Source organism: Lolium perenne, chromosome 2 (assembly GCF_019359855.2).
Source record: "Lolium perenne isolate Kyuss_39 chromosome 2, Kyuss_2.0, whole genome shotgun sequence".
In the NCBI taxonomy this organism is placed as follows: Eukaryota; Viridiplantae; Streptophyta; class Magnoliopsida; order Poales; family Poaceae; genus Lolium; species Lolium perenne.
The window spans coordinates 120,232,532-120,257,601 of NC_067245.2; the positions used below are offsets into that span (position 1 = coordinate 120,232,532).

Below are 25,070 nucleotides of genomic sequence, written 5' to 3' on the forward strand. Positions count from 1 at the left end.
ATTGCCCCAGAAAAATTCGTCTTTACGGACTGTTCTGTTTTGACAGATTCTGCCTTTTATTTCGCATTGCCTGTTTTGCTATGTTGTATGGATTTCTTTGTTCTATTAACTTTCAGAAGCTTTGTGCAATGTCCAGAAGTGTTAGGAATGATTGTGTCACCTCTGAATATGTGAATTTTTGATTATGCACTAACCCTCTAATGAGTTTGTTTTGAGTTTGGTGTGGAGGAAGTTTTCAAGGATCAAGAGAGGAGGATGATACAATATGATCAAGGAGAGTGAAAACTCTAAGCTTGGGGATGCCCCCGTGGTTCATCCCTGCATATTTCAAGAAGACTCAAGCATCTAAGCTTGGGGATGCCCAAGGCATCCCCTTCTTCATTGACAACTTATCAGGTCACCTCTAGTGAAACTATGTTTTTATTCCGTCACATCTTATGTGCTTTACTTGGAGCATCTTTATGTTCTTGTTATTATTTGTTTGAATAAAATTGGATCCTAGCATTCTTTGTGTGGGAGAGAGATGATGTCTACGGGTGCTTCTATTCTTGTAGACAGTGTTGGGCCTCCAAGAGCAGAGGTTTGTAGAACAGCAGCAAGTTTCCCTTAAGTGGATCACCCAAGGTTTATCGATCTCAGGGAGGAAGAGGTCAAAGATATCCCTCTCATGCAACCCTGCAACCACAAAGCAAGAAGTCTCTTGTGTCCCCAACACACCTAATAGGTGCACTAATTCGGCGAAGAGATAGTGAAATACAGGTGGTATGAATGTATATGAGCAGTAGTAACGGCGCCAGAAAAGTGTTTGCTGGCGTGTGGTTGATGGTGGTAATATTGCGGACAGTACAAATGCAGTAGAACAGTAAACAAACAGCGATAGCAGTATTTAGGAACAAGGCCTATGGATCATACTTTCACTAGTGGACACTCTCAACATTGATCACATAAAAGAATAAATAAATAGATGCTAGACTCTACACCCTCTTGTTGGATGATGAACACCACTAACTGTGTAGGATTACACGAACCCTCAATGCCGTAGTTAACAAGCTCCACAATATTCGATGTTCATATTTAAATAACCTTAGAGTGCATGACAGATCAACATAACCAAACCAAGTACTAACATAGCATGCACACTGTCACCTTCACGCTACGAAAGGAGGCATAGATCACATCAATACCATCATAGCAATAGTTAACTTCATAATCTACAAGAGATCACAATCATAGCCTACGCCAAGTACTAACACGATGCACACACTGTCACCATTACACCGTGCAGGAGGAATAAACTATTTTAATAACATCACTAGAGTAGCACATAGATAAATTGTGATACAAAACTCATATGAATCTCAATCCTGTAAAGCAGCTCATGAGATTATTGTATTGAAGTACATAGGAGAGAGATTAACCACATAGCTACCGGTACAGCCCCGAGCCTCGATGGAGAACTACTCCCTCCTCATGGGAGATAGCAGCGTTGATGAAGATGGCGGTGGTGTCGATGGAGAAGCCTTCCGGGGGCACTTCCCCGTCCCAAAGGCGTGCCGGAACAGAGACTCCTGTCCCCCAGATCTTGGCTTCGCGATGGCGGCGGCTCTGGAAGGTTTCTCGTACCGTGGCTTTTTCGTATCGAAGATTTAGGTCAGGGACCTTTATATAGGCGAAGAGGCGGAGTCGGAGGGGTGACGAGGCGATGACACAATAGGGGGCCGCGGGCCACCCCCAGGCCGCGCCGGCCTACCTCCTGGTGGGCCTGTGGCCCCCCTCTGGCGACTCTCGGGTGTTCTGGATGCTTCCGGAGATTCTAAGATGCTGGGCGTTGATTTCGTCCGATTCCGAGAATATTTCCTTACTAGGATTTCTGAAACCAAAAACAGCAGAAAACAACAACTGGCCCTTCGGCATCTCGTCAATAGGTTAGTTCCGGAAAACGCATAAATATGACATAAAGTGTGCATAAAACATGTAGATATCATCAATAATGTGGCATGGAACATAAGAAATTATCGATACGTCGGAGACGTATCAAGAGACACGCTCCACTGTTGCATATGAACACATGTGTTCTTAGCTTTACTTTTAGTGTTCATGGCAAAGGTTGAAACTGCTTCATTCATTGTTATTTGGTTTTGTTCAGGAAATGTTGCATGTGGTAGTGGTATAATGAAATACTTGCATAATCTTGTAGATCATTGAGCTTTGATAACTTGATTCTTTGCAAACGTTTTGAGGTATTTAGATGGTAAAGCTTGCTGGATAAATAAGTTAAAATTAGTAGTGGATTGTTGTCTTTAAGCTTGTGCCGTACTACAAACTCTACTTAAATAGTTGAAGGTGTAGTTGGACTTGATAGCTTTCCATGTCTAAGAGGTTCATCTTAATAACTAAGTTGTGCTGAAGGTCGAGGGAGCTAGCGGGGTACTTGTGCCACCGTGAACGTCCCTCCTTGGAGTAAATTTTAATCATGCTCTTAATGTTGAACCTGCTAGATGTTTGCAATAAGCTTGTGAGTTCTTTTTGACTAATGTTAAGCTACGGTTTTTGGCACTTCCACCATCCAAATTTGCTAGCCTCTTCGGTACTGTGCATTGCCTTTTGCTCACATTGAGAATTGTGCATACTTCGCCAGTACATCCAAACCTGTGGGAGGACTTTCTCTTCTTCTCCTACACATAAGCACATACATCTTCCTCAAAACAGCCACCATACCTACCTACCACATCATTTCCATAGCTGTTCCGAGATATATTGCCATGCAACTTCCATTTTACATTACAAGACTTGTTGTCATTTATTATTTATATATTGCTTTGCATGATTCTATATAGCTGATGTGTGGTTTACCCATGTTACGCTAGATCATTGCACATCCTGCTACACTGGCAGAGGCATACAATTTTATACATCATGTTTTATTCATTATGAGTTATTTGTACCAAAAAGTGTGTTGTCATATTAGGATGTTGCCCCTAAAAGTGAAAAGAGCCATGGAGGCCATCAAAAAGAGAAAAAGAAAAGAAAAAGAAAAAAAAGAAGAAAAAAGGGGGCAGCATCACTATCTTTTATCCACACTTGTGCTCATGTTTTAGCACCTGCAGTATTCATAGTCATCATTTGTGCTCATGTTTAGCACCTATACTCCATGTGAGAGAGTTTTCATGTTTTACTAGTATAACTATGTGGGGAATTTACACTATAGAACTTGGGTTGTATATTCCAATGATGAGCTTCCTCAAAAGTGCTCTAGGTCTTCGTGAGCAACCAAGTTGGATGCACCCCCACTAGTTCCATTGGAGAGCTTTCATACACATATAGGTCTATGTGCATCCGTTGCATGGCAATCACTACTTCTTGCATAGCTTCGATTATAAGACTTCCTCTTGTCTAATAATCACTTATATCTTTGTGAGACTTTCTTCCATTTGGCCTTCCAAACCCCCATTAACGTTCTTTATGCCATAACATCCTGGTGCCAATACCAAATGCTTGCGCTCACTGGTTGAGTAGACTTCGAAACAGTTGATTCATGACATTCATGTTTAATTTTACTTGACTGAATCCTTCTTTATTGTGAAAATTTACTTGATGCTTGGAATGAAGGATAGAACTTCTACGCTGGATACTTAAAACATCTTTAATGAACTTTGTACGGTTTCATGTCTTTAAAGCAATAGTTCATGAAAACTTCTAGCTTGTTTAACTCTTGCATTATCATCTCTTATATCAATATAGACATTTGCTTTGAATGATTTGATCTCAGTTCACATGCTTTACATCATTATTGGATCAAGATTATGTTGGTAGCATGTCACTTCAGAAATTATCCTTTTTATCGTTTACCTACTCGAGGACAAGTAGGAACTAAGCTTGGGGATGCTGATACGTCTCCAACGTATCTATAATTTATGATGTTCCATGCTAGTTTTATGACAATACTTACATGTTTTGTTCACACTTTATATCGTTTTGATGCATTTTCCGGAACTAACCTATTAACGAGATGCCGAAGTGCCAGTTCCTTTTTTCTGCTGTTTTTGGTTTCCGAAATTTTACACAGGAAATATTTTCGGAATTGGACGAAATCAAGGCCCACGATCTTATATTTCCACGAAGCTTCCAGAACACCGAAGAGGGACCAGAGGGGAGGCCCAGGGCCCCCACACAACATGGCGGCGCGGCCAGAGGGGCGGGGCGCGCCCCCCTACTGTGTGGGCCCCCCAGGGCCCTTCCGACTCCGCCTCTTCGCCTATTTAAGCCCTGGTGACCTAAAACTTCGATACAAATAAGGCACGATATGAGAAAAGTTCCAGAGCCTCCGCCATCGCGAAGCCAAGATTCGGGGGACAGAAGTCTCTGTTCCGGCACGCCGCCGGGACAGGGAAGTGCCCCCGGAAGGCATCTCCATCGACACCACCGCCATCTTCATCACCGCTGCTGTCTCCCATGATGAAGAGGGAGTAGTTCTCCCCCGAGGCTAAGGGCTCTACCATAGCTATGTGGTTCATCTCTCTCTTTGTGATCTAGTTGAATATCATCTATGTGCTACTCTAGTGATGTTATTAAAGTAGTATATTCCTCCTCCATGATGTAATGTTGACAGTGTGTGCATCATGTAGTACTTGGTATAAGCTATGATTGTGATCTCTTGTAGATTATGAAGTTAACTATTACTATGATAGTATTGATGTGATCTATTCCCCCTTTCATAGCCTGACGGTGACGGTGTGCATGCTATGTTAGTACTCGGTTTAAATTGCAATGGTCTATCATGCACTCTAGTGGTTACTTAAATATGAACTCCGGATCTTGTGGAGCTTGTTAACTCCGGCTTGAGGGAGCTCTTGTAGCCCTACACAATGAATGGTGTTTGATATCCAACAAGAGAGTGTAGAGTAGTTTCAGTTATGTGATCAATGTTGAGAGTGTCCACTAGTGAAAGTAGGATCCCTAGGCCTTATTTCCGAACATCGAATCTCCGTTTATTACTGTTCTACTGCATGTTTACTTGCTGCCATATTTATTTCAGATTGTTATTACCACTCATATTCATCCATATTACTTGCATTTTACTATCTCTTCGCCGAACTAGTGCACCTATACATCTGACAAGTGTATTAGGTGTGTTGGGGACACAAGAGTCTTCTTGTATCGTAATTGTAGGGTTGCTTGAGAGGGATATCTTTGACCTCTACCTCCCTGAGTTCGATAAACCTTCGGTGATTCACTTAAGGGAAACTTGCTGCTGTTCTACAAACCTCGGCTCTTGGAGGCCCAACACTGTCTACAGGAATATAAGCGTGCGTAGACATCAAGCTATTTTCTGGCGCCGTTGCCGGGGAAAGAAGAAAAGTTACACACTTACACCACAGAGATTTCTACCTCCCACGTCAACTTTGCGCCAGCAGTAGACAACATCCACCACCCCGAGTTCTTCTCCTACCCAGCGAGGGAATCGACGATTCCAACCATCTCCGTTCTTCCACGCCATCTCCGACCATGTACACATGCTCTTGGTGAGCTCCCCAACCCCCTGACCCTCTGCATTGACTCCCTCTCCTTCCCAGATGCTATACCGGTGTTGACCGCCGATTTTCGTCGTAGGAGTCCGTCGCCGGTGGTCTTCGCGGTGTTACTCCGGCGAAATTCTCGGGGCGGCACAGCCTTCCTCGTCCCCTTGAACCACCATTCACCCGGCGCCAAGCCACCGCCGATGCCGAGTTCTCCTCGCCGCGCGCATACGGGCGGTGCTCCATCCTATGCTCCACATCAGCTTCAGTTCGTCAGTTTCGTCAGGAAACATATGCAGCAGCACATGCAAGGTTACCACGTCGTCCGCTAGCATGGCTGCCACGTCAACGCCTGAGCCCACTCATCAGCGACATGGGCTAATGTCCCCCCTCGGTGATAAACTCTCCCAGATCCAGATATGGTCTATTTTGCAGCAAGGTCCCTACAACTTTTTGAATCTAATCTGGGGTCCCTAAACAGGCGAGTCAGCGCCCAGTCAGCAACCTCCCTAGACCCACGCGTCAGAGACCGTGGCTATTTTCCCCTCAGTGAGAAAAGTCTCACATCTTCTCTGTTTTGTCAGAAATTTCCGGAAAATGTTCATATCTTGATAAATTCATATCTTTCAAACTATGATTCGAAATAAAATGTGTTCTATATGAAAATTGATCAGACAATTATAAGGAACCTGAATATGACATCCATATATTTGTTTGCATCTCACATCATGTCGCGTCGTGGTAGTTATGCATGCTCACCTCACATATATGCGGAGTATTTTGGAATTCCATTTAGGTTTTCCTGCCCTGTTTAATATTGAAGTAGCGCACCCCTGCCATGATATGCCATGCTAATCAACACTTAACTTTGATGGTAGAAAATGCAACATCAATCCAAATTGTTTGTCCCGGGTTCCGACTCCGATTAAATTGGATAAGTAGCATCGCATCATAATTTCCATGTCATTCATATCATCTTGATCATGCTGGTTCTGTAGCAGTAAGATTTGCATCCGTTGTTTGTCCAGCATTTGCTCCTTACCTGATAGGATCACATAGTGGTGATGTGAGATACGACAAGTCCTCCGGATGTTCCTCGGCAATCATTAACAGGCAAGCATTTCCTAAACTCCTGTCTCTACAGGAATCGCTCACCTATTTTATTTTGCCTTCTCTCTTATGCTAGCCTCGAGTTGAGTTCTTGTCATGTGTCCTATCCACTTGTTACCTCAAGCAACCCATATTGCCTCCACCACCCTCCTACAGCTGTTGTTTGGTTATCGGGTCTGCCTTGCGAGTCGTAGTGTGATACGCGTACAGCACGCGTCCGTTGGGAACCCCAAGAGGAAGGTGTGATGCGTACAACAACAAGTTTTCCCTCAGTAAGAAACCAAGGTTTATCGAACCAGTAGGAGCCAAGAAGCAAGTTGAAGGTTGATGGTGGCGGAGTGTAGTGCGGCGCAACACCAGGGATTCCGGCGCCAACATGGAACCTGCACAACACAACCAAAATACTTTGCCCCAACGTGACAGTGAGGTTGTCAATCTCACCGGCTTGCGGTAACAAAGGATTAGATGTATAGTGTGGATGATGATGTTTGCAGAGAACAGTAAGAACAAGTATTGCAGTAGATTGTATTCGATGTAAAAGAATGGCATGACAATAGCATGTTGGGTGAACAAATTATAGTTGGGAAATTGACAAATAAAGATGGCATGACAATGCACATACATATTATGATGAGTAGTGTAAAATTCAATTGGGCATTACGACAAATTACATAGACCGCTATCCAACATGCATCTATGGCTAAAAAGTCCACCTTCGGGTTAGCATCTGCACCCCTTCCAGTATTAAGTTGCAAACAATAGACAATTGCATTAAGTACGGTGCGTAAGGTAATCAACACAAATATCCTTAGACATAGCATTGATGTTTTATCCCTAGTGGCAACAGCACATCCACAACCTTAGAACTTTCTGTCACTGTCCCAGATAAAATGAAGGCATGAACCCACTATCGAGCATAAATACTCCCTCTTGGAGTTAAAAGTAACGACTTGGCCAGAGCCTCTACTAGCAACGGAGAGCATGCAAGATCATAAACAACACATAGATGATAGATTGATAATCAACATAACATAGTATTCCATATTCATCGGATCCCAACAAACGCAACATGTAGCATTACAAATAGATGATCTTGATCATGTTAGGCAGCTCACAAGATCGAACAATGATAGCACAATGAGGAGAAGACAACCATCTAGCTACTGCTATGGACCCATAGTCCAGGGGTGAACTACTCACACATCACTCCGGAGGCGATCATGGCGATGAAGAGTCCTCCGGGAGATGATTCCCCTCTCCGGCAGGGTGCCGGAGGCGATCTTCTGAATCCTCCGAGATGGGATTGGCGGCGGCAGCGTCTCTGGAAGGTTTTCCGTATCGTGTCTCTTGGTACTGGGGTTTTCTCGACAAAGGCTATATGTAGGCGGAAGGGTAGGTCAGGGGGCGTCACGAGGGGCCCACACAACAGGGCCGCGCGGCCAGGGCCTGGGCCGCGCCGCCCTGGCGTGTCGCCGCCTCGTCGCCCCACTTCGTTTCCCTTTCGGACTTCTGGAAGCTTCGTGGAAAAATAAGACCCTGGGCGTTGATTTCGTCCAGTTCCGAGAATATTTCCTTACTAGGATTTCTGAAACCAAAAACAGCAGAAAACAACAACTGGCTCTTCGGCATCTTGTTAATAGGTTAGTGCCGGAAAATGCATAAATATGACATAAAGTATGTATAAAACATGTGTGTATCATCATAAAAGTAGCATGGAAGATAAGAAATTATAGATACGTTGGAGACGTATCAGCATCCCCAAGCTTAGTTCCTACTCGTCCTCGAGTAGGTAAACGATAACAAAGATAATTTCTAAAGTGACATGCTATCATAATCTTGATCAATACTATTGTAAGCATATGTAATGAATGCAGCGATCCAAAGCAATGGTAAAGACAATGGTTAAACAACTGAATCATATAGCAAAGACTTTTCATGAATAGTACTTTCAAGACAAGCATCAATAAGTCTTGCATAAGAGTTAACTCATAAAGCAGTAAATTCAAAGTAAAGGCATCGAAGCAACACAAAGGAAGATATAAGTTTCAGCGGTTGCTTTCAACTTGTAACATGTATATCTCATGTATAGTTGTCAATGCAAAGTAATATGATGAATGCAAATATGCAAGTATGTAGGAATCAATGCACAGTTAACACAAGTGTTTGCTTCTAAGATGGAAGGAAATGGGTAAACTAACTCAACATAAAAGTAGAAGAAAGGCCCTTCGCAGAGGGAAGCATGGATTGCTATATTTGTGCTAGAGCTTTTATTTTGAAAACATAGAGAGAGCATAAAAGTAAAGTTTTGAGAGGTGTTTGTTGTTGTCAACGAATGGTAGTGGGCACTCTAACCCCCTTGCCAGGCAGACTTTCAAAGAGCGGCTCCCATGAAATTTTTTATTTTTCGGTGGCACTCCTTCCATCCTTTGCTTTCACAAAGCATGGCTAACCGAATCCTCGGGTGCCTGCCAACAATCTCATACCATGAAGGAGTGCCTTTTTGTTTTAGTTTTATTTAGATGACACTCCTCCCCACCTTTGCTTTCTCAAGCCATGGCTAACCGAATCCTCGGGTGCCGTCCAACAATCACATACCATGGAGGAGTGTCTATTTTTTGTAAAATTATGAAGGTTAATTAATTGGGGTTGGGAACCCCATTGCCAGCTCTTTTTGCAAAATTATTGGATAAGCGGATGAAGCGACTAGTCCATTGGTGAAAGTTGCCCAACAAGATTGAAAGATACAACACCACATACTTCCTCATGAGCTATAAAACATTGACACAAATAAGGGATGATAAATTTTGAATTGTTTAAAGATAGCACTCAAGCAATTTACTTTGGAATGGCAGAAAATACCATGTAGTAGGTAGGTATGGTGGACACAAATGGCATAGTTATTGGCTCAAGGATTTGGATGCACGAGAAGTATTCCCTCTCAATACAAGGCTTAGGCTAGCAAGGTTATTTGAAGAAACACAAGTATGAACCGGCACAGCAAAACTCACATAAGAACATATTGCAAGCATTATAAGACTCTACACTGTCCTCCTTGTTGCTCAAACCCTTACCAGAAAATATCTAGACTTTAGAGAGACCAATCATGCAAACCAAATTTTAGCAAGCTCTATGTATTTCTTCACTAATAGGTGCAAAGTATATGATGCAAGAGCTTAAACATGATCTATATGAGCACAACAATTGCCAAGTATCAAATTATTCAAGACATTATACCAATTACCACATGTAGCATTTTTTGTTTCCAAACATATAACAATTAACGAAGCAGTTTCAACCTTCGCCATGAACATTAAGAATAAAGGTAAGAACATATGTGTTCATATGCAACAGCGGAGCGTGTCTCTCTCCCACACAATGAATGCTAGGATCCAATTTATTCAAACAAAACAAAAACAAAAGCATACAGACACTCCAAGTAAAGCACATAAGATGTGATGGAATAAAAATATAGTTTCACTAGAGGAACCTGATAATTTGTCGATGAAGAAGGGGATGCCTTGGGCATCCCCAAGCTTAGATGCTTGAGTCTTCTTGAAATATGCAGGGATGAACCACGGGGGCATCCCCAAGCTTAGAGCTTTCACTCTCCTTGATCATATTGTATCATCCTCCTCTCTTGATCCTTGAAAACTTCCTCCACACCAAACTCAAAACAACTCATTAGAGGGTTAGTGCATAATCAAAAATTGACATGTTCAGAGGTGACATAATCATCCTTAACACTTCTGGACATTGCACAAAGCTACTGAAAGTTAATTGATATGGGGCGACCTTCGGTCTTCACCGCATCATGTGCTTCATCGCCAAGACGGCATGCTAAGGTGAATCTTCTCCTTTACACGTGCCTCAAATCGTCTATTTGGAATGATATACTACTTCATACTCCGACATATCTTGATGATAGGAACTCGACGACAAGTACGGAGAGAAGAGAGGATGCCATGGAGACCCGAGGACGCAAGGCTGATGTCACGGAAGCATGGAAGAGGAGGAGAAAGAGGAGCTGGATGCTCCAGGCCGGAACTTCCGCCCCTGATGGCCGGAACTTCCGCCCAGGACCGGAACTTCCGCCTCGGAGGACCGGAACTTCCGCCCACCGGAACTTCCGCCCAAGTTCCGCCCAAGTTCCGAAAGTCCGTCAAAACCATACTGGATGTTACTGCGAGGAAATGGCGGAATTCCGGAACAAGGCCGGAACTTGGCCGGAACTTCTGGCCCGACCGGAACTTCCGGCCTCCAGGACCGGAACTTCCGCCCAGATGCTTCGAAGATGCTGTCTAAAAAGAATCCAGCCGGAACTTCCGCCCAGGACGACCGGAACTTCCGCCCATCAGGACCGGAACTTCCGCCCATACGCGTTTCAGCACCAAAACTGGCAGATTCAGCTTGTAACTTATCCCTTCGCCCCACCTACTATAAATAGCCTAGTTGGCTCAGATCTGAGATTAGACTTGATGTGAAATTAAACCTGAGCTTAGCTCACCCTTGTGGGAACCCTACCTAGATCTATGATCTTGTACCCACCTGGGCTCCTTATCGACTTGTCAAGATCTCTTTGGTAACTTCTACCATTTGTTTGATCTTTTGCTTGCACTTCTATCTATTTGGTCTTTTGCTTGCACTTCTATCAACCTTCCGGTCTTTTCACCCTTCTAGATCTTGCGAGCTTCGATTTGTCGATCTCTTTGCGGGACTTCTACCGGAAGGTCTTTTCTCGCAACCTCTATCGAGTAGGTGTATCGGGCCTACGAGGGAAAACTGGTTTGTGTGCGTGTGTGTGTTGTATCCCCACGATTCCCCCTCGCGTTCTTCGTGTTCATCGCGTTCATCCACTTACCCCCACGAGTTCCACCCAAATCCGTGAAGATCGGGCACATCCTTGGACTTAGTCCACATCATATGGTATCAGCAGCTCTTTGGTTGCCACAGATTTGACCCCCCACATCCCCCAATTCCACCAATTTCGCCCAAAAATTTTCCAAAAAAAAAATTCCCAAAAAATAGCCCCAAATTGGCCTTGGATCGATCTCTCGATTTGTTGAGTTATTTGTGGTTTTGCTCCAATAGAAACTTGTCTTTGGTGTTGATCTGCAATTCCCCCACCTTCCCACAGCTTCTAGTGCCAAATTTTCCTTGAGTTCGAAGGATTTCGGCCCGGATTTCCGCCCAAATCGACGAACAGCCCGCAGATCTGATTGCGACCGGAAGTTCCGCCCCCGGACCGGAAGTTCCGCCCCTCAGGACCGGAAGTTCCGCCTGGCCGAAATTTTGACAGCAACCTTCGTTTTTCGTTTTGGTACTAACCCCTTTGTGTTTGGACTTCGGTTTGAGTGCCATTTCAGCTACCACAAAGCTTCCGCAACATCGACAACGACGACTACACCCCGAGGATCCAAGCAGTTCATTTGACACCTCCACCATAGCAAGTTCAAGATCGTCGGCCACCATCATCAAGTGGTATAACTTGCTCCTAACTTGTAGCCCTAGCCTCTTTTGCGTACCTTTCCTATCGAGAGTGGCTTTCTAGTGTTGCGAAGCATTGCGCAAGCGTCCCGACTGTGAGGGTGTGCGTGTGTTGAGCAAAGCTTCGAAGCAAGCTCGTGTGAAAAGATAAGCAAAAGAAGTGTGACATACTTACATAGATAGTAGTATCCTTACATAGTGAGAAAAAGAAAGAAAAATACAAAAAGAGAAAAAGAAAAAGTGTGTGAGTGACACCTATACACAAAAGAGTCCAAAGCTTATAAGCAAAAGAGAGAAAAGAGAAGAGAGGCGTCTTGCGCATATCTTGTTGCTTCTCGATTTTGCAACCAAGCCACGGTCTCTCTTGTGTTGGCGTGACACCGAGCTAGTAGTCTTCGTTAGGACCATTTTGTTCTTGCTCATTTTCCAAGTCGCGCTAACCCCATTTTGTCCCACGCGTGTGTTCCTCATTGTGTATGCCTTTTGTGATCACCGCCTTTGACTTGTGACTTTTGGATCTTACCCACTTTTGACAATAGACTTTTCGTTTGGTTCTTCCATTTGGCTTTCCACATCCATACCTAACACCATATAGAGTTTTTGTTTTTGTGTGTGTGCATACATATCGGTTGCCCTCCGCTTTGAAACACCTTTTCGATTTTGGTTTGCAAGTTTTGACCCTTTTGGTAGTTTTCCTTCCACCATATATACACCAATCCTATAGACTAACATGGATAGTGAGGATGAACCTACGTAGGACGACATGGAGTCCGATGATTGTGATAGCTCCGCAGGCACCGCGGATATGGAGGACCATGGGGAGCCCGACACCGACTATGGCTCCACATGCATTGGCGACGTGACCGACATCGAGCATCTCTACACCAACCATGACTCACCAAGCATGGACAACATGGTGGACCACCACTCCGAGCTCGACTACAACATGGACGACATGGTTGAGCACTACCTCGACCACGACTACGACCACGACGACATGGTTGAGCACTACCTCGACTACGACTACGACACCATGATGGAGCACCACACCGAGCACTACCTCGACCATGACTTCGACACCATGGTGGAATCTAGCTTTGACTCCAGCTTGAACAAGACCGGTGCCTACAAGTTCCCCATCTCGGCCAATGGAACTACATATGAAGATAGAGGACCTCCAAGACGGCGCAACCATGAGAGTGCTTATGCACATGATCATCTACACCGAGCTCGTCCTAGGGAACATCAAGAGAGCCACCACCATGATCGCCATCGACACTCTCCTCCGAGCTCAAGAAGTCGCCACAAGCAAAGTGCCAAGCCTCATGAACCATCATCTAGGCATGCCGAGGATCGTCATCAACACACGTCGCCTCATGATCATCGTTGACCATCACCACCTCATGATCATCGTCGACCATCACCACCTCATGACCACCATCGACATGCATCACCACATGACCGTCGCCGACACAAGTCACCTCATGATCATCGTCGATCATCACCACCTCATGACCACCATCGACATGCATCACCACATGACCGTCGCCGACACAAGTCACCTCATGATCATCGTCGACCATCACCACCTCATGACCACCATCGACATGCATCACCACATGACCGTCACCGACACAAGTCACCTCATGTTCACCATCGACCAACACCTACCAAGGATCTTCGACGACACCCTGATGATGCAAGAAGACGAGATCCTCGACATGAAGCGGCCAAGGCTACAAAGAACAACAACACCAACCATATGGTGTCCACAAAGCCTAGCGCCATCACCAAAATGGCATCTCCAAGACCGCCTACACATGAGAAGATCTCCAATGGTGCGAGACAAGATACTACATCAACAAGGAAGATGGTGCCAAGTGCAAAGAAAGAGGAACCACATCTTATGGTGGTTCCCTCTCCTACCACCACCACATTGAAATCTCCAATACCACCTACACATGAGAAGATCTCCAATGGTGCAAGACAAGGCGCTACACCAACAAGCAAGATGGTGCCAAATGCAAAGAAAGAGGGACCACATATCATGGTGCTTCTCCCTCCTACCACCACCACCATAATGGAGCCTACAAGAAGCTCAAGCCCCATGATGAAGACCATGGAGTCTACACTTCAAGATGAAGGACGGTCTACACAACTTTATGCCAACATGACAATGATTTGTCCACCAAGATCACGTGGCTCCCAATGCCTTCGTTGCACACAAGACGGTCATCATCTTTGGGAATGCCCCAATCTCCTTTGTGATGTGTGCACATCCAACAAGCACATGACATGGGAGTGCAACACATCTCAAGCCCACAAGCTATACTTCGCCCAATTGGATGCCCAATTCAACAACAAGACACTTCAAGATACCATTGTCTTCAAAGAATGGTGCAAGGAAATGGCCAAGAGGACGACTATGAAGTCCACACTTCAAGATGAAGCACAAGAAGGCCAAGTCAAGGGTGACGTTGATTCGAGCCTAGCTCTCAACAACACCATAGCGCCATCAAACGGTGTCCACATGGGAAGCGATGGAGTTGAGACGGTTGAGCATGGGATTCTCCCTTCAACCAAGGAGGCGAATGGAGTTGAGAATGGTGAGCATGGGATGATCCCTTCACCAATGGAGGCGCATGGAGATGAGAAATCGAGCCTACTCCAACATGCTTGAATGAGAAGATGGTACCAATCCCATGTGAGAATGAGAGCCACTTAGCCCACTTGAGTGAGAGTGATAGTGAGTTGAGTGACTCCCACCCCATATGTGAGTTTGAGTGCCTCACATTTGCCGAGCTAGAAGTTCTTGAAGCAAATATGACCCCCAAAGACAAAGCCGAGTGCAAACCCTACTTCAAACACTTTGAGAGCAAGATTGACACACCACATGAGTTGAGTGAGGACGCTTTGATTTCTAACACATTAACCTCTACTCCTCTTGTGTTGTCTTCCTCTTTGCTAGGTTGCTCGGACATCGACGACGCCATTGCCATGAAGATTAGGGACTACACTATATGTGAGATAAGCGACTCCACTATATGTGAGATGAGCGACTCCACTATATGTGAGATGAGCAACTCCACTATATGTGAGATGAGTGAATCCACTATACATGAGCTAGAGTGCCTCCACCTTGAGGATATGAGTGACACACCGAGTGAGATGAGAGTGGTAGTTGATAGGTCATGTAAGGCCATTTCGAATTCTAACAACTTACCCTCTACCTCTTGTGTGTTTCCTTGTGTCTCATTAGGTACCATGGATGACGAGTTCCCGATCATGGAGAAGATGTACATGGTGCATGAAGATGATGCTATCACACCATGCTTGATTGAAGATGAACATGGAGGCCACATGGAGCCTACCTCTTCCACAACACCCACTTCAAATGAGTCGGACTACAAAGGTACCTATATGGGTGTTGATGATGCCATGATCCCACTAGTGGACATGATGATTTGTGAGTTCATGCATGATGATGATGATACAATAGCTATGTCATATGCTTCGTTCATTCCTCCATGTGATGCTTTGCTTGATAACATTGTTGATCATGTGGAATTACTTGCTTGTGACCATATGATCATGCCATGCGATGAATGTTTCAATATATCTTCCATTGCATGCAACTTGCCGAACAATTTTTCTTTCCCATGTGTTGCTTGCAATGACGAGAATGAGAATGCTAATACTTGTGTTGTGACAACCTTGCCGAACAATTGCTCTTTCCCTAGGTTTGTCGACAACCATGATACAATGTTGAATATGTTTTGTGCTAGATGCTTGCAATACTCTCCCATTAATGCAACCAAAATGTTGAACAATTGTTCTTTCCAATGCTTGGTTTGCAATGATGTTAATATGCTTGTAAATGAGATTGCCCCCATAGCTCTCTCAAATTTTGGAGACTTTGCATATATCCATGTTGAGCATGTTCCCATGTTTACTCCGCATATTCACCATATCTATTATGATGCTTCGCTTAACGCTAATGGTGATGTGCAAAAGAAATGGACCATCATGATGGATGATGTGTTCATATACCATGCACACACGTTCTTTGCTTTGCCTATTGTGTGTGTAGGTACAAGAATGCCAATGTCAACCTCGATTGAGCACGAGTTGACAAAGAGAGCTCTAGAGAGCATAATACAAGTGAGTTCAAGATCGAACCCGGCTCTAATACCTTTCCCATGCTTTGCATTGAACATGTCGAACAATTTCTCTTTCTCTTGGTTCTTTTGCAAGCATGATGATGTGATTCTTACCGTTGGTGTTGCCTCAACCAAGTTGACCAATTCCTATTTCATTTGGTTTGTTGGCACACACGGTTGTGTACATGTTGTTTTGGTGAACGTTTTGGAAGATATGTTGTGTGTTGCACCAAATATGAGGACCAATTTCTCTTTCCAATGGTTTGTGTGCACACATGTTGATGATATTTTGGACACTCTTCCGTATGTGTTTTTGCCAAATTCTCCACTTGTTGCTTCAAGGATGTTGAACAATTTCTCTTTCCGATGCCTTGAGGGCAACAATGAAAATGAGTTTCTACATGAGATGGACACCATGGTCGTCTCACAATTTGGAGCTTTTGTGTTTCCGCATTTGGAAGATGTTCATATGGAGTTCTTACACATTGACCTCGCACATGCATTATTCTTGAAAAATTTGTGTTGCGCTAACGGTGTTGTGAACATGAATGGACATGTCGTTGATGATATGCTCCTCTATCACGCACACATATACTTTGCTTGGTCTTTGTTGTGTGAAGGTACATGTGACATATGGATGAGCGTCAACACATGGGTTCAACCCCATACATCTACTACACAAGATCTCTCAATGAGAGCACACCGACATTATGCTAAGGTGACCTCCTTCTACTTACGCTCTCTTGCTAAACCCGTGGAACGTTGGCTATGCTTTGAGTGTTGTTTGGCTTTTCTTGTGCTATTCATAGGGCTCTTGACAAGCGAAGCGACATTCAAGTGTGGGTGTCATCTACCTCCTATACAAGTTCATGAAGAGCTATCGTCGAGGACGACTCTTTTTCAAGTGGGGGGAGATGATACGGGGCGTCCTTCGGTCTTCACCGCATCATGTGCTTCATCGCCAAGACGGCACGCTAAGGTGAATCTTCTCCTTTACGCGTGCCTCGAATCGTCTATTTGGAATGATATACTACTTCATACTCCGACATATCTTGATGATAGGAACTCGACGACAAGTACGGAGAGAAGAGAGGATGCCATGGAGACCCGAGGACGCAAGGCCGATGTCACGGAAGCATGGAAGAGGAGGAGAAAGAGGAGCTGGACGCTCCAGGCCGGAACTTCCGCCCCTGATGGCCGGAACTTCCGCCCAGGACCGGAACTTCCGCCTCGGAGGACCGGAACTTCCGCCCACCGGAACTTCCGCCCAAGTTCCGCCCAAGTTCCGAAAGTCCGTCAAAACCATACTGGATGTTACTGCGAGGAAATGGCGGAATTCCGGAACAAGGCCGGAACTTGGCCGGAACTTCCGGCCCGACCGGAACTTCCGGCCTCCAGGACCGGAACTTCCGCCCAGATGCTTCGAAGATGCTGTCTAAAAAAAATCCAGCCGGAACTTCCGCCCAGGACGACCGGAACTTCCGCCCGACCGGAACTTCCGCCCATCAGGACCGGAACTTCCGCCCATACGTGTTTCAGCACCAAAACTGGCAGATTCAGCTTGTAACTTATCCCTTCGCCCCACCTACTATAAATAGCCTAGTTGGCTCAGATCTGAGATTAGACTTGATGTGAAATTAAACCTGAGCTTAGCTCACCCTTGTGGGAACCCTACCTAGATCTATGATCTTGTACCCACCCGGGCTCCTTATCGACTTGTCAAGATCTCTTTGGTGACTTCTACCGTTTGTTTGATCTTTTGCTTGCACTTCTACCTATTTGGTCTTTTGCTTGCACTTCTATCAACCTTCCGGTCTTTTCACCCTTCTAGATCTTGCGAGCTTCGATTTGTCGATCACTTTGCGGAACTTCTACCGGAAGGTCTTTTCTCGCAACCTCTATCGAGTAGGTGTATCGGGCTTACGAGGGAAAACCGGTTTGTGTGCGTGTGTGTGTGTTGTATCCCCACGATTCCCCCTCGCGTTCTTCGTGTTCATCGCGTTCATCCACTTACCCCCACGAGTTCCACCCAAATCCGTGAAGATCGGGCACATCCTTGGACTTAGTCCACATCATTAATGGAACAAAAAAATCCATCAAACATAGCAAAACAGGCAATGCGAAATAAAAGGCAGAATCTGTCAAAATAGAACAGTCCATAAAGACGAATTTTTCTGGGGCACTAGACTTGCTCAGATGAAAATGCTCAAATTGAATGAAAGCTGCGTACATATCTGAGGATTACTCACGTAAATTGGCAGATTTTTATGAGTTACCTACAGAGAATACTACTCAAATTCATGACAGCAAGAAATCTGTTTCTGCGCAATAATCCAAATCTAGTATGAACCTTACTATCAAAGACTTTACTTGGCACAAAAATGCAATAAAATAAAGATAAGGAGAGGTTGCTACAGTAGTAACAACTTCCAAGACTCAAATATAAAACAAAAGTGCAGAAGTAAAATCATGGGTTGTCTCCCATAAGCGCTTTTCTTTAACGCCTTTCAGCTAGGCGCAGAAAGTGTGTATCAAGTATTATCAAGAGACGAAGCATCAACATCATAATTTGTTCTAATAATAGAATCAAAAGGTAACTTCATTCTCTTTCTAGGGAAGTGTTCCATACCTTTCTTGAGTGGAAATTGATATTTAATATTACCTTCCTTCATATCAATAATAACACCAACAATTCGAAGAAAAGGTCTTCCCAATATAATGGGACAAGATGCATTGCATTCAATATCCAAGACAACAAAATCAATGGGGACAAGGTTATTGTTAACCGTAATGCGAACATTATGAATCCTCCCCAAAGGTTTCTTTGTAGAATTATCAGCAAGATTAACATCCAAATAACAATTTTTCAATGGTGGCAAGTCAAGCATATCATAGATTTTCCTAGGCATAACGGAAATACTTGCACCAAGATCACATAAAGCATTACAATCAAAATCATTGACCTTAATCTTAATGATGGGCTCCCAACCATCTTCTAACTTCCTAGGAATAGAAGTTTCATGATTTAATTTCTCTTCTCTAGCTTTAATGAGAGCATTTGTAATATGTTTTGTAAAGGCCAAATTTATAGCACTAGCATTAGGACTTATAGCAAGTTTTTGTAAGAACTTTATAACTTCAGAGATGTGACAATCATCAAAATCTAAACCATTATGATCTAAAGCAATGGGATCATTGTCCCCAATATGTGAAAAACATTCAGCAGTTTTATCACAAGCAATTTCAGCAGTTTTAGCAGTTTCAGGCAGTTTTGCAAGCTTTGCATTAGGAGTAGAAACATTGCCAACACAAATTATTTTACCATTGATAGTAGGAGGTGTAGCAACATATGAAGCATTATCATTACTAGAGGTGGTAATAGTCCAAACTTTAGCTACATTATTCTCTTTAGCATTTTCCTCTTTTTCCCACCTAGCACGCAATTCAGCCATCAATCTAATATTCTCATTAATTCTAACTTGGATGGCGTTTGCTGTAGTAACAATTTTATTATCATTATCCTCAGGTTTAGCAGCCATTTTATTAATTAAAGAAGATTGCGACGCAGACATGTATGAGATTCGGTTTTCAGCATTTGCAAGCTTAGCTTCCAAACCGGAGATCTCCATATTCAGATTTTCAAGTTGATTTCCTATATTTTTCAACAAGGTAGATTGTTCATTCATAGTTTTAGTAAACAATTGATTTTGCTCATATTATGATTGCATAAAGCTCTTAGTAGATCTTTCAATTTCTGACATCTTTTCCTCATTAGGTGAAACATATCTACCATAAGAATTACCATAACCACTACCACTAGCAGGATATGGCCTATAGTTATTGTTGAAATTATTATTTTTAATGAAGTTCACATCAACATGTTCTTCTTGGGCAACCAATGAAGCTAAAGGAACATTACTAGGATCAACATTAGTTCTACCATTCACAAGCATAGACATAATAGCATCAATTTTATCACTCAAGGAGGAGGTTTCTTCGACAGAATTTACCTTCTTACCTTGTGGAGCCCTTTCCGTGCGCCATTCAGAGTAATTAATCATCATATTATCAAGAAGCTTTGTTGCGGCGCCTAGAGTGATGGACATAAAAGTACCTCCAGCAGCTGAATCCAATAGGTTCCGTGAAGAAAAATTCAATCGTGCATAAAAGGTTTGGATGATCATCCAAGTAGTCAGTCCATGGGTTGGGCAATTTTTAACCAAAGATTTCATTCTTTCCCATGCTTGGGCAACATGCTCATTATCCAATTGCTTAAAATTCATTATGCTACTTCTCAAAGATATAATTTTAGCAGGAGGATAATATCTACCAATGAAAGCATCCTTACATTTAGTCCATGAATCAATACTATTCTTAGGCAAAGATAGCAACCAATATTTAGCTCTTCCTCTTAATGAGAAAGGGAACAATTTTAATTTTATAATGTCGCCATCTATTAAGATGGGCAGTAGCATCATTAGAACTAACACCAGAAAATTGCTCTCTCATAACAAGATTTAGTAAAGCAGGTTTAATTTCAAAGAATTATGCTGTAGTAGCAGGTGGAGCAATAGGTGTGCATAAGAAATCATTATTATTTGTGCTACTGAAGTCACACAACTTAGTATTTTCAGGAGTACCCATTTTAGCAATAGTAAATAAAGCAAACTAGATAAAGTAAATGCAAGTAACTAATTTTTTTTGTATTTTTAATATGGAGAACGCAAACAAGATAGTAAATAAAGTAATGCAAGTAACTAATTTTTTTGTATTTTGATATAATGCAGCAAACAAAGAAGTAAATAAAATAAAGCAAGACAAAAAGAAAGTAAAGAGATTGGAAGTGGAAGACTCCCCTTGCAGCGTGTCTTGATCTCCCCGGCAACGGCGCCAGAAAAAGAGCTTGACACGCGTACAACACGCGTCCGTTGGGAACCCCAAGAGGAAGGTGTGATGCGTACAACATCAAGTTTTCCCTCAGTAAGAAACCAAGGTTTATCCAACCAGTAGGAGCCAAGAAGATCGTTGAAGGTTGATGGTGGCGGAGTGTAGTGCGGCGCAACACCAGGGATTCCGGCGCCAACGTGGAACCTACACAACACAACCAAAATACTTTGCCCCAACGTGACAGTGAGGTTGTCAATCTCACCGTCTTGCTGTAACAAAGGATTAGATGTATAGTGTGGATGATGATGTTTGCAGAGAACAGTAAGAACAATGTTTGTAGTAGATTGGACTCGATGTAAAAGAATGGACCGGGGTCCACAGTTCACTAGTGGTGTCTCTCCGATAAGAATTAGCATGTTGGGTGAACAAATTACAGTTGGGCAATTGACAAATAAAGATGGCATGACAATGCACATACATATTATGATGAGTAGTGTGAAATTCAATTGGGCATTACGACAAAGTACATAGACCGCTATCCAGCATGCATCTATGCCTAAAAAGTCCACCTTCAGGTTAGCATCCGCACCCCTTCTAGTATTAAGTTGCAAACAACAGACAATTGCATTAAGTATGGTGCGTAATGTAATCAACACAAATATCCTTAGACAAAGCATTGATGTTTTATCCCTAGTGGCAACAACACATCCACAACCTTAGAATTTTCTGTCACTGTCCCAGATTAAATGGAGGCATGAACCCACTATCGAGCATAAATACTCCCTCTTGGAATTACAAGTAACGACTTGGCCAGAGCCTCTACTAGCAACGGAGAGCATGCAAGATCATAAACAACACATAGATGATAGATTGATAATCAACATAACATAGTATTCCATATTCATCGGATCCCAACAAACGCAACATGTAGCATTACAAATAGATGATCTTGATCATGTTAGGCAGCTCACAAGATCGAACAATGATAGCACAATGAGGAGAAGACAACCATCTAGCTACTGCTATGGACCCATAGTCCAGGGGTGAACTACTCACACATCACTCCGGAGGCGATCATGGCGATGAAGAGTCCTCCGGGAGATGATTCCCCTCTCCGGTAGGGTGCCGGAGATGATCTCCTGAATCCCCCGAGAAGGGATTGGCGGCGGCGGCGTCTTTGGAAGGTTTTCCGTATCGTGGCTCTCGGTACTGGGGTTTTCTCGATGAAGGCTATATGTAGGCGGAAGGGTAGGTTAGGGGCGTCACGAGGGGCCCACACAACAGGGCCATGCGGCCAGGGCCAGGGCCGCGCCGCCCTGGCGTGTCGCCGCCTCGTCGCCCCACTTTGTTTCCCTTTCGGACTTCTGGAAGCTTCGTGGAAAAATAAGACCCTGGGCGTTGATTTCATCCAATTCCGAGAATATTTCCTTACTAGGATTTCTGAAACCAAAAACAGCAGAAAACAGCAACTGGCTCTTCGGCATCTTGTTAATAGGTTAGTTCCGGAAAATGCATAAATATGACATAAAGTATGTATAAAACATGTGTATATCATCATAAAAGTAGCATGGAACATAAGAAATTATAGATACGTTGGAGACGTATCATAGTGCATGCTAGTGTCATTTATATCTTGTTACCGTTATTGCTATCTTATCGGGTTATCTGTTGGGGCATCATGACACATGGGTTATGGATATATTTGTTGGAGATACTCATGCTCTATATAATGTTAACAACTAAAATTGTAAGCACAGGCATCTGAGAGCCCATTTGCGAAAACATCGGAACTTTGACTCACTAATGTCCCCTAGGACTCGAGTTCTTGTTATCTGTTCCAAGATTGAGCGCTCTACCCGTACATGGGGATTACTACTGGAACACCCTCACCATTACCTTTTCTCAAGTCAGTTGAAAAGGGGGCCACAACCTTGGTTTTATTTGCCGCATGCATGTTTACATAATGTTGCCTTCGGGTGTTTACTTCCTGTTGCCTTCGGGTGTTTATATTCTATATTGTACCCCGCGGAACGTTTAGTGAAGCATGTGGTTTGCATGCCTAGTCATTAACGCAAACCCTGAGTCCACTTCGGGGTACGGCCGGACTTCGATACGGGTAGCTTAGTCGGGTGGCCCACTAGACTTTCTTGTTGAACTGGGAACGGTCTTGATGTGAGACAGCCACATGTCGTAAGTGGTTCGAGCATGTGTATGGTTACATTTGGGCAACCGTTGCAGGGTGTACATTTTATCGATAAGCTGTGTCTGCGGTTATGGACGACTTGGAGCAGTTTAACTCAATCATAGAATAACTTACACCTTTATGTTGTTGGGAATAAATTGTTAATAAATTGCATAGTAATTTAGCATTACTACAATGGTTAATTAATAAAACTTGTCCACCGTGTGAGTGCCTTTGTTTGTACTTCCTTCACGAAGGAGGGAACACATATGTCGGGTTATGTTTGAAGAGTATAGAACTGTTAGTTTATGCGCTCTCTCGCCTTCTCTGATAGACGAATGTTGTGTAGTATCTCTATAGGTTTTAGTGCTTGCGTGATGCCTCTTAACCCAACCATATTGCCTCTGACGTCCTCTTGCGTCCTCTAAGTCCCATGCATGCCTCAAGTACAAATGACAACTGGTTGACGAATGCTTATAAGTCTTGAAGTCTTGTTAAGTACGAACCCGTACTTATTGCTGCTTTGAGACATAACCGGGCAGGTATGAAGACATGTTCGATGAAGAGGACATTACCAAGGTTACCCTTCCGGCTTGGCCTGGGCAGGGTTATGGACACCACTGGTTATCTTCAGGACTCAGTCCAATTTTTATTTTGTCCGTACTCAGACGTATTTGATCTTCTGTATGATTCGGATCTTCGTGTTGTATATTTGTATCTTGACTTGTTGGAGTCGTTGTTGTAATATATGTATCTTGTTGGTTGTATTGTAAACCATTGTAATGTTACTGCTCGTGGTAATTCCTCTGGCATTACGTGTGTGATTCGTCGTGCACGTCGTGTCGGAGGGCGTCTCTGGATCGATATCATGCGGATTTCGGTGGGATCACTGGAATCCTCATGGTACCGATTTCGGGGCGTCACAGTAAAGCATGGCATACGTGGCATAGGCAAATAAAACCAAGGTTGTGGCCCCCTTTTCAACTGACTTGAGAAAAGTTAATGGGTGGGGTGTCCCGATAATCCTCCCCACGCATGGGTAGAGCGCTCAATCTCGGAACAGATAACAAAAACTCGGGTCCTAGGGGACATTAGCGAGACAAATATCCGACGCTTTCGCAAAGGGGCTCACAGATGCCACTACTTACAATTTTAGTTGTTAACATTAAGTGAAGCATGAGTGTCTCCATTAATTGATATAGAATGTGATAAACTCCCAACAAACCAAACAACTATAGAGATAAGAGCAAATCCCTAAACAAGCGCTACGACTCGCTAGGCTCAACCAACATACAACGGTGATAGGTAGCGGATATTTAACACAGCTCATATGTGTAACAGTGGAATAGGACATGTGACTCAAAGAATCGGATCATAAGGATAGCTGGAGAACAACTAGCAAGAAACTATAAAATAGGCCGGGCTCACCTATGAAAAGCTGCAGAAGAACTTGTCGGAGAACTCGTCGTATCTCACATCATCACTTTGTGGTCCTATCCAAGAAGAAGCAAATTCTAGAACACAGAACGAGTGCAAGTCGTACTACTAGGCATAAAGAAGATCCAGCATGATCAAGATGATATGCATGACATTGGAGATATGATGTTATGCAACTTATTCATATTAGTCGGAGTCGGAACCCCGGACAAGAAAATTAGGTTGAACTCGCATTTCTACCGAAAAATTGAAGTGTTGATTAGCATGGCACAACATGGCAGGGGTGAGCTACTT

At 43.6% G+C, this 25,070-nt stretch overlaps 1 long non-coding RNA gene across 1 annotated transcript in view; it reads right to left on the minus strand.

Moving 5' to 3' along the window:
* LOC139835204 (uncharacterized) overlaps positions 1–24,837 on the minus strand; it is a 116,694-nt gene extending 91,857 nt beyond the window's left edge. Inside the window, exon 1 of the long non-coding RNA XR_011750955.1 lies at positions 24,768–24,837. This is a non-coding gene — a long non-coding RNA (uncharacterized lncRNA). The remainder of the gene's footprint in view (positions 1–24,767) is intronic.
* Between the last annotated feature and the right edge of the window lie 233 nt (positions 24,838–25,070).